General features: G+C 35.1%; 1 long non-coding RNA gene across 1 annotated transcript; it reads left to right on the forward strand.

Annotated features, from left to right (window-relative positions):
- Positions 1-698: 698 nt before the first annotated feature.
- On the forward strand, positions 699-12,386 carry LOC145249050 (uncharacterized). Its single transcript, XR_013863458.1, has 2 exons — positions 699-957; positions 10,626-12,386. It is a non-coding gene; the product is annotated as an uncharacterized LOC145249050 (long non-coding RNA).
- Positions 12,387-15,127: the final 2,741 nt, after the last annotated feature.

A 15,127-nucleotide genomic window follows, 5' to 3' on the forward strand; every position in this document is an offset into this window, starting at 1 on the left:
CGTCTCCATTTTCGGCGATAAACTGTAGAAGTACTATAATAATAAAAACACGCAGGATGTTACATTTTTACCCATTTTTCATTTGTTAATTTTGATTAATTTATTTCTTGGTAAAACTCTATTTTGTTGTTACAGTAACGTGATCATTTTGTCTTTTTTTTTTTTATTAAAGTTATTTATGTGAAATTTTCAGTCGCAAAAAATAAATATGATTTTTGCCAAACGAACATATCTTTGTTTCATCCGTTTCAATACTTATTTATTTAGCATTTATTAAGTATTTACAAACAGGATATGAAACTAAATTCACACACTTAACTAATGCATTCATGAATTTGACTTTTGAGCACTTTCTTCTTATTATTTGAGTTGTTCATGTGAAATATCAAGTTGTCACTTTTTTTTATGAGGTTTGTTTGGATTATTATCGTCATAGTAGGCAGCAGCAGCAGCCACACACCCTAAAAAGTAATTCAACAAATCCAAATAATAATGAAATGTTCAGTTTTATATATTTTTATATTTTCAAATATTTCAATTTTTAATGAATTTGATATATAAAATAGAAATTTGCAACAGAAATCTTAACAAGCTTTAAGCATTTACAAATATAATCTAAACTTGGTAGGTAACAATTCGGCACACTAAACTAATGAACGGACATTTTTACACGAGGAACGAAATAATGACTACACCGTGTTACGATTATCCAAATTCATTGTTCTTTAGCAGTTGATTGTCTCTTTAAAGAATTTCACGTTTAACTCGTGTTTTTCATCTTTTAATTTTGATTCTTTTATATTTTCATATATTTTATTTCTTAATGAATTGAACGAAACGAAAGTTGCATTGATTTACTATAGAAATCTTAACAAACAAAACAAAATTTTCTGTTTTGAACACAAAAGAAAAAGCATATTCATCCCGATTTTTTCGATTGAATTCCTGGAATGAAAGGTACGTTTTTATTTTTATTTATTTATTTATTTTTTTTTACACTTTAAAAAATTCCATTCGATAACTTTTAAAATAATCTTAAATATTGTAGTAAGTGTATTTTTTTTTATTGCGTTCCAATATAAAAAACAAACAAAAAAACAATATTGATTCCCACATGTTTTGTAATAGACGGGATAAAAAAAAAGTATGATTCTCCAAATAAAAAATGGGTCGATGCCAAGTTTCTTTCTAACTCCCCCAAAAACTTTAAGATGACGACTTTTATAAATTTTCGGTGGTGCTGAAGACGATTATCACATTTGGAGCAGATAAGTAGTTTTCATGATATGAAGAAATTATTATTATTACTTTTGTATAATTTAACGTAGAATGAGAATCCACTTTCTGACTAGCTAGTAATTTCTTCATGTCATAAAACAAGTTTAACTGTGATATTCGTTTTTAGCACCCCGAAAATCGGCGTTGTTTATTACTAAGATATTCATTATTTTTTTCATAATTTAAGACGCTAATAATGCTGTCAGTAAGATTACACTAGTTGTTTACGAAAACATACCTTTACTTTTCACTCTTTTTTTTTTCGAGGAGGGTATTCAATTATAGAACTTGTATAGTTTTTAATCAGTGCTTCTATAGTTTAATTAACCTTTTTTTCTGTAAGTAATATGCCGACATTAACCGAGCAGAAGAACCATTTAATATTTCACAAAAATTCTGTTTACATTAAGGTGTGGCGGGGATAGGCGGGTGGCTGTTGTGGCGGCCTCTGCTCCACCGACCCCGGTAATGTAAACACAATTGTTTGTGAAATATTATTTTTTTAATAGTAAACATTTCATTAAAATTGGTTAATTTCCTGATTTTTGCAGAATTTTTAAGTAAAGTATATTTTGAGCAGCAGCATTGCTTTTGCACGTACCTATCTAAAAATATATCATTCAATCTTACATATAAATATATTTTTCAATCTGATATTTAGGTTTTGTTGAAATAAGCTTATTTAAGTATTTGAGGTTCAATAACGGCTGAGCCTACCTTTTATAAATTTAACAAAAAGGTAATTTATGTGCCTGACAGTGTTCTTAGATATGTTTTATATTGAAATTCATCTGATAAGTATTAAAAATCGAACAAACCAAATGTTATGTCAGGTTTCTATTAATAATAACAGGACAAGGATGTGTGACCGTTCAGACCAACATGGCCGACTGACCAAGTCTCGTTTATTCACGTTTTCGTCCGAGAGTTTACATTATAAACATTGAACAAAGGGGGACAACTCCCACCGATCCAAGGGACATAACATCTCCCTTTTTTATTTTATTTAATAATGTTTAATGTTCTTTTACTATATGGTCTCTCTCTCTCTCTCTCTCTCTCTCTCTCTCTCTCTCTCTCTCTCACACACACACACACACACACTTGATATATCTATTAAAAGAAAAGAGTTCATTTATTTACTTTTATATATATATATATTTGTATATACATATATTATAGGTCTAGTTTAATAGGTGGTCTTGACTGACGCCCAGATCTGGTTGTTGTATACTCTGGAGAGGTGAGAGTGGGGCATGCTGTTTTGACTGTTTCTTCCCTAGGTAGATGACTGTCTTCATGGGTCTCCGATGTGTGAGCCTCGACCATTTCTGGTGGTTTGGGTACAATGTGTCATCAATTGCATCGGATTATTGTCCCTTCTTCTTTGGTCCGTAGAATGTAGGAACGTGGTGTATTTGCCATTCCAACAATGATGCCTTCCTGGTTTGGGGGGTTGGAGCTTCTGACCCATACTGGTGTGCCATTTTCGAGTGGTTGTAGCTCTTTAGCTTTTTTTGATAGGCGGTGTGTGAGTTGCTGTTGAGCCTTCTGGTTCCTTTCCCTCTGTCTAAAATTCTCAAGATCGGGCCAACTGGGGTTTAGTAGATCCGGGTGAGTCGGGACGTTTGTCCTCAGACGTCGGCCCATTAACAGTTCGCTGGGGCTAAACCCACAGTCCATTGGTGTCGCTCTGTGTGCAAGCAAAGAAAGATATGGGTCTTTTGCCTTCTTTAACATTCTCTTCATTGTTTTCACACAGGCTTCTGCAGCTCCATTGCTTTGGGAATAGCGGGGACTGTTTGTAACGTGCTGGAAACCCCAGTCATTTGTGAACTTGGCAAAGTCCTTCGAAGTGTACTGGCTTCCTAGGTCTGTTCTTAGGATGACAGGTACCCCATGTCTGGCAAAAATAGCTTTAAAACTCTGTATCATTGCGCTGGAAGTCATTGATGTAAGCATGGCGATTTCTGCATATCGAGAGAAGTAGTCGACAAGTATGACCTAGCTGCTGCCTTTCAACTCAAACAGATCAGAGGTTACAGTGTGCCATTGTCTTGTTGGAAGCTCAGTTGTCATGAGGGGTCAGGCGGTTGGTGTCTTAGCTTGGCGCATCTTGGACAGTTTTCTACAGTTCTTTTGATTTGTTCAGATAGTCCTGGCCACCATACGGACTGGCGAGCTCTTTATCTGCACCTGGTAATTCCCTGATTACCAGAGTGGATTTTGGCAATAATAGTCAGTCTCAGTAGCGATGGGATTATGATCCGTGTGCCATACATCAGTAATCCATTCTCACACGTGATGCTGCCACGGTAGGCCCAATAGGGTTTAATTGATGCTGGGACATGATCCTTTGATGGCCAGCCATTTCTTACATATTGTAATATGCAGTTGCTGATTTAATCAGTTTTAGTGGCTTCCTCCAGCTCTTTCAGACGTTTTTCTGTGGCAGGTAAAGATTCCATCATGGTGTGGACGAACGTTGTTGCTAACTCTTTGAGGTCCTTGTCTTGTTTGGTGGGTCCGTTGTCAGATACCGCTCTTGACATAGCATCAGTTGTGTATAGTTCCTTACCAGGGACATAGCGAATTGTGTATGCATACCTCATTAAACATATTCGAAACCGCTGTATCCTTGCTGGAAGTTCACTGAGGTCCTTAGTACCTAGTAGTGGCACCAGTGGTTTGTGATCTGTTTCCACAGTGAAGTGTAGTCCAACAAGATAGTCTGAAAAGCGTTCACAAGCCCATGTTATGTCTAGGGCCTCCTTTTCTATCTGTGCATAACGAGTTTCAGTTTCTGACATGGCTCATGAAGCGTAGGCGATGGGATGTAATTTTGTGTCATCCTGTCATTGTAATAATACTGCTCCCAGCCCATTAGATGAAGCATCGCTAGAAACCACAGTCTCACTTGATGGATTGTACAGGCATAGCACAGGTGCTAAACACAATGCTTTCTTGATGGAAGAGAATGCATCCTGCTGTGCATTGTCCCAAACAAACGCATATTTATGACTCAATAAATCCCTTAATGGTTTAGTCATGTCTGCTAGGTTTGGAATGAATTTTCCTAATTGATTCACCATCCCTAAGAACCGGCGGGTTTCTGTCATGTTCGTTGGTGTTTGGAATTTCGAGATACCAGTGAGCCTTTCCAGATCAGATCACAGGCCGTCAGCATTGAGTATATGTCCAAGAAATTTTACTGACGACTTGGATATTTCGCATTTTCCCGAATTGAGCGTAATACCAGTAGCCTGAAATTTTTTTCAGTGTGCTCTTCAGCCGGGCATCATGTTCTTGTTGTTTTTTTCCATATACTAAAACATCATCTTGCATGCATATGGCTCCAATTTCGGTCTCTAGTACTTGTGACATGCGTCTCTGGTAGATCTCACTCGCTGATGAAATACCAAATGGGAGGCGGTTGAATTGGTATCGTCCAAATGGAGTTATAAAGGTCTTCAGCGAACGAGATTCTGATGAAAGTGGAATCTGCCAATACCCGCTGTGGGCATCCAACTTGCTCATGATTTTTACTTCCCGTAACTGAGCCAAAAGGTGGTCGACCGTGGGGAGCATGTGGAGTTCACGTTTTACTTATTGAGATTTGTGAAATCTACGCATATCCTAATCGTTCCATTTGCTTTTGGTACTACAACCATGGGGGAACACCATTCGGTGGGTGTGTCAACCTTGCTTCTGACCCCCAGTTTCTCCATTCTCTGGAGCTCAGCCCGTGTTTTCTCCATCAAGTGTAGTGGTACGCGTCATGGTGTGGGTACTGAGTATGGACTCTCATCCGGATGTAAGATTATGGTACATTCTTCTCCAAATGTGCCTAGGCCTGTGAATAAGTCTGGCATTTCTATTTTTGGGTCGAATGGGCGTTTCTGGCTGCTGATGGTATGTAAGTTTGGGTGGACAGTTACGAGCTTAAGTGCTTCGATGGCTGGCCTTCCTAACAGTGGCTCCTCAAGATTGGGGATAATAAATATCCTCTGTTCTGCTGAAAGATCTTCATGCGAGACAGTTGCAGTGACCACTCCAGTCACTTTGAGTGGAATACGTCTTGGACTATGAATAATTTTGTGGGTATCTGAGAGGTCTGGTAGGTCTCTCTGTAACTTATATATGTGCTCATGAATCGCGGTCACATCCGCCCCAGAGTCCAGCTTGAATTTCAGTGGCACTCCATTGATGGCGATATTGGTTCACCAAGGCTTACTTATGCTGATCTCTGATATCATCAGAACACCAAGGTACGCATTCTGATCGCTTTCACAGTCATCTGAGCTAGGTTAAATTTCATGCAGCCTTCGTGTGCAGCAGCACTGAGCATAGTGGCCAACCCTACCACAATTGTGGCAGGTAGCTGAGATGGCAGGACACGTGCGTCTCTGGTGTTGGGTTTTGTTACCACAGCGGTGGCACTCAGCCTCTGGTCTATACTGCTGTGTGTGCTCATTTTTTTGTCGATTTTCGTAGTGCAGTTCTCGCCCGGGTCTTGTCATGTGTTTACCCTGACCTTGTCTGCGAATTCGGTTGTCATTAACGTAGTGGACTGCAATATTATTGTCAGCTAGATCTTCACCAATGATATGTTCTGGGGACCGTAGGAGATGCTGTTGTGATTTTATTGTTTCACTCTGCCGTGCGCGTCTGATGGACCCATCCAAGGTGAGGTCCGGAATCATTTGCAGACTTAGTGATAGCTTAGGATCTGTGCACCCAACTACAATTCTATCATGAATTAATTCCTCGTGCAGGTCTCGAAAATTGCAGTTTTTAGCTAATGTGTGGAGGTTAGTGATGGATGAATCAATGGACTCACATTCCTCTTGACACCTTCGGTTGAATTTGGCCCAATCATAAATTACGTTCGTATCACCCTTGAAATGGTCATTGAACTTTGCTACCACTATATTGAAGTTCTGGGCTTCCTCGGGTGCAAGTTTGAATGTGGCGAAAATGTCTTAGGCTTTATCACCCATACAATATATTAGGGTGTCCACTTGACAAGCATTTGGTTTTTCGTCAAGGCTGGACACTGCCTGGTAAAGGTTGAACCATCATATCCATTTTTCCCATGACTCGGGTTGGTCGAATGGAAAGGGCTCTGGTGGACTCACGTGGCTATTCATACTGGGGGTTATTATGGAACTTCCCGTATTTCTTTTTTTTTAATGGCTCTTAGGCTCGATATTTAGTATAACTCTTCCCCGTATTTTGCTCACATTTGTTAGTAAATCCCTTGTTCTGACACCATGTTATGCCAGGTTTCTATTAATAATAACAGGACAAGGATGTGTGACCGTTCAGACCAACATGGCCGACTGACCAAGTCTCGTTTATTCACGTTTACGTCCGAGAGTTTACATTATAAACATTGAACAAAGGGGGACAACTCCCACCGATCCAAGGGACATAACATCAAATAAAAAGTCTCTCTATTCAGCAAAGGAGATAATAACATTTTAACAAATCATTTTTTCTTAGAAAAAACAGAATTAATGACGTCTAGAAATGTAGCTTAGTGGTAACGCATTTGATTACAGATCGGATGATCCCATGTTCAAGCCCGGGTTACCTCACCATTTTTTAAAAATAATTTTTATTCTTTTTAATGAGTTCAAGTTACGATAAGAGAAGAGGTACTATTTAAAATCGCTGCAAGATTTAGAGTAATTTTGTATAGAATCGGAAAAAACGTGTGCTATGTTTAGAAATTTAAAAATTCAGATATCTTTTTAATTCAACATTAAAAGGCAAACGGTTACATGAGGTCACAAACGTAAATAAATTGTAAACACAATAATATGTGCAGGTGTATATGAAATGTTAAATTCCAAATAAATATTTACTCACTCAAAAAATAACTAGTCGTAATGCATTTGACTAAAAATCGAATAATCCATGTTCAAGCCCGGATTAGCTCACCTTGTATGTATGATTTTATGTGTGGAGGAAACTTTCTATGCTGATGATTACACAGGGAGGGCGATTGACAGCAAGGGGTCAAATGGGTTAGAAATAGCTAGGAGTATGGTGTGTTTGAAATTTACTTGTCTTTTCTCGGCACATGGAATTGCCAATTTAAAAATCTTTTGTTGCCAATTAGAATAGAATTTACTCTAGTCATGCTATGCGGATTATAATCGATGGGAGGAAGCAGTTTATCACTAGCTGAAGGCTAAGTTATGAATGATGTCGGGATATTATTTCTTAAGCGTGCATAGTTATGAAGTTTATGAAGTTTGAAGAAGTTTTGTGCACAGCTAATTTTAAATGGGTGGGTATTACGTAATATGAGTCAAGAGTAAACGAGTGCTAGTTTTTGTTTGCTTTTGAATTATTGTTTTCTATTTAAAGACAGTACTCAATATTATTTGTCCTTAGGTTTCTTATGAGTGTTGTTTAGATGTATTTTTCTTTGGAATTATTGTTTTCTATTTAAAGACATTACTTAATATTATTTGTCCTTAGGTTTCTTATGAGTGTGGTATAGATCTATTTTGCTTTGGAATTATTGTTTTCTATTTAAAGACAGTACTCAATATTATTTGTCCTTAGGTTTCTTATGAGTGTGGTTTAGATGTATTTTGCTTTGGAATTATTGTTTTCTATTTAAAGACAGTACTCAATATTATTTGTCCTTAGGTTTCTTATGAGTGTTGTTTAGATCTATTTTGCTTTGGAATTATTGTTTTCTATTTAAAGACATTACTTAATATTATTTGTCCTTAGGTTTCTTATGAGTGTGGTTTAGATCTATTTTGCTTTGGAATTATTGTTTTCTATTTAAAGACAGTACTCAATATTATTTGTCCTTAGGTTTCTTATGAGTGTTGTTTAGATGTATTTTGCTTTGGAATTATTGTTTTCTTTTTAAAGACATTACTTAATATTATTTGTCCTTAGGTTTCTTATGAGTGTGGTATAGATCTATTTTGCTTTGGAATTATTGTTTTCTATTTAAAGACAGTACTCAATATTATTTGTCCTTAGGTTTCTTATGAGTGTGGTTTAGATGTATTTTGCTTTGGAATTATTGTTTTCTATTTAAAGACAGTACTCAATATTATTTGTCCTTAGGTTTCTTATGAGTGTTGTTTAGATCTATTTTGCTTTGGAATTATTGTTTTCTATTTAAAGACATTACTTAATATTATTTGTCCTTAGGTTTCTTATGAGTGTGGTATAGATCTATTTTGCTTTGGAATTATTGTTTTCTATTTAAAGACAGTACTCAATATTATTTGTCCTTAGGTTTCTTATGGGTGTTGTTTAGATGTATTTTTCTTTGGAATTATTGTTTTCTATTTAAAGACAGTACTCAATATTATTTGTCCTTAGGTTTCTTATGAGTGTTGTTTAGATGTATTTTTCTTTGGAATTATTGTTTTCTATTTAAAGACAGTACTCAATATTATTTGTCCTTAGGTTTCTTATGAGTGTTGTTTAGATCTATTTTGCTTTGGAATTATTGTTTTCTATTTAAAGACAGTACTCAATATTATTTGTCCTTAGGTTTCTTATGGGTGTTGTTTAGATGTATTTTGCTTTGGAATTATTGTTTTCTATTTAAAGACAGTACTCAATATTATTTGTCCTTAGGTTTCTTATGGGTGTTGTTTAGATGTATTTTTCTTTGGAATTATTGTTTTCTATTTAAAGACAGTACTCAATATTATTTGTCCTTAGGTTTCTTATGAGTGTTGTTTAGATGTATTTTTCTTTGGAATTATTGTTTTCTATTTAAAGACATTACTTAATATTATTTGTCCTTAGGTTTCTTATGAGTGTGGTATAGATCTATTTTGCTTTGGAATTATTGTTTTCTATTTAAAGACAGTACTCAATATTATTTGTCCTTAGGTTTCTTATGAGTGTGGTTTAGATGTATTTTGCTTTGGAATTATTGTTTTCTATTTAAAGACAGTACTCAATATTATTTGTCCTTAGGTTTCTTATGAGTGTTGTTTAGATCTATTTTGCTTTGGAATTATTGTTTTCTATTTAAAGACATTACTTAATATTATTTGTCCTTAGGTTTCTTATGAGTGTGGTATAGATCTATTTTGCTTTGGAATTATTGTTTTCTATTTAAAGACAGTACTCAATATTATTTGTCCTTAGGTTTCTTATGGGTGTTGTTTAGATGTATTTTTCTTTGGAATTATTGTTTTCTATTTAAAGACAGTACTCAATATTATTTGTCCTTAGGTTTCTTATGAGTGTTGTTTAGATCTATTTTGCTTTGGAATTATTGTTTTCTATTTAAAGACAGTACTCAATATTATTTGTCCTTAGGTTTCTTATGAGTGTTGTTTAGATCTATTTTGCTTTGGAATTATTGTTTTCTATTTAAAGACAGTACTCAATATTATTTGTCCTTAGGTTTCTTATGAGTGTTGTTTAGATGTATTTTGCTTTGGAATTATTGTTTGAGAAAAAATGTGGTTTACAATGCAATTTTTTATAAAATAAGAGGAAAATACTATATGAGTGTCGATATTTGGAGTTGGGCCATTGTATGTGGGTTGGATGGATAAGATGGCTAATAATGTTTTATTAGGGGTATGTGGAATATCAAATGCAACAGAATAACTTACAGTAGTTGGAGCGATTGGGTGTTTTGGCATTGTATTGATCAAGGCTATTTTTGAGTATTGTGTAGATCAAGGCTTTCAGTTTCAGTTCAGCAGTAATTTGCTTTTGGGTTTTGTGGGGAAGAGTGAAAGTTGCTATGATTGGTGGTGATTCCATAATTGTACATAAATAAATCACAAATGATTGTAGGCCGTTATTTTCAAAAGGATTATTCTCGGGTGAGTTTAGAAGGATTGAATCTGAATTAAAACTTTTGATTATATATATACACATATATATATATATATATATATATATATATATATATATATATATATATATATATATATATTAATGTTTTCCTGCCAAAATGAAAATTGTGTAAAAGTTATAGAGATAATTCTCTCTATACCATATCCTTAGCAATGACTGTATCGTCTAGTTCTTTGCTAAGTAAGGAAATATTTTAGCATTTTGATTCTGTTTCATATGAGGTTTTCAATAAAATGTAACTCGTTTCTTATTATCGACTTTGTTTTACTTTATTTATATAAACATTTAAAATATTTTTATCTTATCATAATACAAACAAAACTAATGTGTGATTTTTAAAACTAAAGAAATCGAATTTCTTTTATTTTTATTTATATAAACATTTAAAATATTTTTTATCTTATCATAATAAAAAACAAAACTAATGTGTGATTTTCAAAACTAAAAAATCGAATTTCTTTTATTTTTATTTACAGATCTTCCTGCTGCATCACATTTATATAATTTATTTTTAACATTCTCTCAACAATTCCTCACTTGTATGAAGAAAAGCAGAAGCAGCAATGTATGTTATATTCTTATGAAGCAGGTTTACTTTCTGTAATCTTCATAAGAACCTATAAATTTAGAATTAATTACGAAATAAATGGCATATTCCAAACTACGTTAATCTTGTTCTACGATCAATTTTAGTGAAACATGCAGGCGCACAGTGATGAAAAGCCACACACTTGTGAAGTGTGTGGATATTCTTGTTCTCAAAAATTAAATTTAGTGATACATATGAGAACACACACTGGGGAAAAGCCATATCCATGTGAAGTTTGTGGATATTCTTGTTCTACAAAATCAAATTTGGTGAAGCATATGAGAACTCACTCTGGGGAAAAGCCATATTCTTGTGAAGTGTGTGCATATTCTTCTGCTGATAAATCAACTTTAGTGAAACATGTGAGAACTCACACTGGGGAAAAACCATATTCTTGTAAGCTGTGTGGCTATTCCTGTTCGAGGAAATCAACCTTAAGGATACATATGCGAAATCACTCTGGTGAAAAACCATATTATTGTGAAGTGTGTGGATATTCTTGTTCTACAAAATCAAAATTAGTGTCCCATATGAGAACGCACACTGGCGAAAAGCCACATTCTTGTGAAGTGTGTGGATATTCTTGTTCTATGAAATCAAAATTAGTAATTCATATAAGAACACACACTGGCGAAAAACCACATTCTTGTGAAGTTTGTGGACATTCTTGTTCTAGAAAATCAAATTTAGTGAAACATATGCGAACTCACACTGGCGAAAAGCCATATTCTTGTGAAGTGTGTGGATTTTCTTGTTCTGAAAAATCAACGTTAGTTAGACATATGAGAACGCACACTGGCGAAAAACCACATTCTTGTGAAGTTTGTGGATATTCTTGTTCTGCAAAATCAAATTTAGTGAAACATATGCGAACTCACACTGGCGAAAAGCCATATTCCTGTGAAGTGTGTGGATTTTCTTGTTCTCAAAAATCAACGTTAGTTAGACATATGAGAACGCACTCTCTGAAAAGATCTCTTGGTTGGACTCACTAAAATGGGGGTAAATGTTAGACATCTGGTTGGATGTCCCACCCCTAGAAGAAAAAGATAAAGAAAAGTAAAAAAAAAAGGGGAAAACCATATGCTTGTGAAGTTTGAATAATTTCCAGAATCAAACTACCAGTCTGAACAGTTTGTCACATGTGTGGATATTCTTGTTTCACAAAATAAACGTTATTGACACATAAGAACTGACACGGGCAAAGCTACATGCTTGCTAAGTGTGTGGATATTCTTGTACTGTAAAATCACATTTACTGACACATGAACCCATTGAACCAACTCACAGATCTTCACTATACGAAGTGATTATCCATCAGGTTTCCCACCACTATCAATGAAACTTGGTTCTTCCTCACAACTGTTTACACTTGTAGCACTACCATCACCTTCAGAAATGCACGAAGTAGATGATGAAAAAATGACATCGGATGAAAACCTTAGAACACCATTGATGAGCATGAAACGGCCAAGTATCCAAGCTTCAAAAGCGACCATGGTAGTAATTAAAACATAAATGTTGCTCCTAAAAAACATCACTCACGGAGCTGAATCAAATCATATATTCTGCAGGAGTTTACATTGTCAGAAAAAACATTTAAGCATATCATCTGCGGCTCAGTTTCCAATATCATGTAAAAATAAAAGAGATGGAAAAAAGTTTCAAAAGACTAGAGGGCAAGATACTAGAATTTGCCAAAAAAATCCAAGCAAAGGAGAACAAACAGAAGGCAAAACTCTTTAGGAGTAATGTAACGCTATTCTACAGAACCCTATAAGAGAAAAATCACTGTGGAAAAGTTACCAAAAAAGCAAGGCCTGGAATGGTATTGGAGGCCTAGTAACTTAGTGACTATTTTGAATGGTAAAAGAAAATGTGGATAGATTCCAGAATAACAAAAATCTACAATTAACAACTTATCTAATTTCTGGCTTGAAAAAAACAGCACTCCATATTCATTATGGAAGTTGTTTCACTAGACTGATGAAGGGAGGTACACCAACATCGCTATTAAAAAGTCATACCACCCGCATACCTAAAACAGTTGAGAGACAATGGCCTGGTAAGTACAGGCAAATCTGCTGTCTCACTTCCCCTTACAAACTTTTCACTGGCCTTGTTGCTGATTAACAGGACCAATATTGAAGACTATAGGAAGAGGCAAAGAAATCTACGCATAGCTAGGAACGATTATTAAAATGCAATAATGGAAAATTAACAATTTCAGACATAAAAAAAGTCTATATCCCTTACTATTTTGCTTAGCAAGAGATCCACTAAACAAATTGATGTAAAATTAGAAATGCTTACAAGTTGAGCCAGAATAGAAAACCCAAATAAAAAAGTCAACCTGCTCTTCATTGTTAACTTCAGTTCAGATGTCAAATTAAGTGAGCTATTACAAATTATACATTCCTTCTACAACTATATTTAAGTAAAATTCGGTCTGGCTAAATGTGCCAAGTGCTCAACCAGAACTGGAAAGAAGATCCACATAGAAAACACAGCTTGATGAGACCTGAAAGAGCATGAAAAATACAAAGAAGAATACGATGCAATTTACATAGAAAATAATAATGAGAGAAGAAATAGGCAAAGAGTACGCGTGCATTTCAGAACAATTTGCAAAACAGCTGACAAATAAAAACAACAAAGTGACTGTCATTAACCAACTAACTATGCCAGTGGTGATATATATCTTTGGCATTGTTGACTGACGACAGAGAGACATTAACAGGCTAGATACTAAAACAAGAAAAATGTTAACATTATACAAAAACCAGTGTCTACCAAGACTATCTACAAAGAGGAGCAGGGGGTAAGGGTTTGTCAATGATTGATTATCAACACCGAGCCACTATTGTGAGCACTGATCAATATCTGATAAATTCCCATAATCCAAACATTAAAATGGTGTATGCGCCAGTAGAAGTACGTCTATCACAAAACTGGCTAAACATTTTGCACAAGACAGTCTGACAGAAACAGAAAGCAAGCCTGCAATGGAAATAGCTCGAAAGAGTCGGGAAAAATACACTAAGACCTTTCATTGCAGAAAAGTGGAAGAATGGGCCAACCGACAATGATAATAATAGTGGTTGCTCAAGATCAATACACGATGACCAATGCTTTTAAGAGGATCAATGGTCTCAACAATAACAACAAGTATAGATTCTGCAACACAGATGTAAAGTCATGTTTTACAATGCGATTTAATGGAGTGTGTAAATATCTTCACTGAAAAATCTGTAAAAACTTGAATGTCCAATGTGGTAGCAAATCTTGGGAACATGTTTACCAGAAAGAACAGTTGGAAATAAGTCATACACTTTCTATTATTACTACGAAGTTCCTACAGCTACATAACTAGAAAACGGGGCTATTAAGCCTGACATAGTGATATCGAGACAAGAAAGAGAAAGTGACATCCCTAGTTGAAGTAAGCGTCCCTAATGATGCTGGCCTAAACAGAGCTGAGAGAGAAAAAAAAAACAAAATACCAATAAGATACCATCCATTATTTCGAGTCATTATAGAAGCAACCAGGCTAAGGAAAAAGAATTTCCAAAACTATTTGCGAATATACCCGGTGAAAAAAGTGCAAGAGAAATACAAACAATTGCACTTAAAATTAGAATCCTTTAAAAATTTCTCGGTTGGAGTAACTAAACTAATGGTAGAATGCATCATTCTAAGAAAATCAAAACAAGAGCTACATATTCGAACTCACTCCTGAGAAAAGCCACATTCTTTTGAAGTGTGTGGATTTTCTTGTACTAGTAAATCAACATAAGTGATACAAATGAAGACCCACACTTGAATACCTACTAGACGCTTTCCCCGAGTGTCTAATGTCCCTTTGTACAGGAGTTACAGAATAACCTAGTATGAGGATACTTCTCTCTAGAAGTAAACCCTGACCAAATATTCAAAATCACATAGTATTCTCTGCCCAAATAAGAGCTCCTCATGATGGCTTATCCATATAAGCTTTTACGAGGAATTGTGCACCTTATCCAAGTGATGTCACTTCAAGTAACAGTACGAAGTTGGATCCTCCACCAGACTAGATAAATTCTTATCCTGGAATCCAGTAAGACCAAGAGTCTAAAACGAAAGATATACTACAACATATTAAAATTGTTAATTGAGGAGAGGAAAACTATGTTCTCACTTTCTTTACTAACTCAGCGTTTGAGAGATAAAGAACTTAAATGGAACTTTCGAATATCTATGTATCTGATATAGAGTTCAAGTGTTAGCCCCAGCTAGTGGACCACTCGATTTCTGAGAACTTCGACTGAATAAGAATAAAACAAAAATAAGCAAAAAACCAAATCCTTGTAAAGTGTGTGGACATTCTTCTTCTCAAAGATCACATATAAT

The sequence above is a fragment of the Euprymna scolopes genome, chromosome 27 (genome assembly GCF_053919585.1).
Source record: "Euprymna scolopes isolate OS-2025 chromosome 27, ASM5391958v1, whole genome shotgun sequence".
Classification (NCBI taxonomy): Eukaryota; Metazoa; Mollusca; class Cephalopoda; order Sepiida; family Sepiolidae; genus Euprymna; species Euprymna scolopes.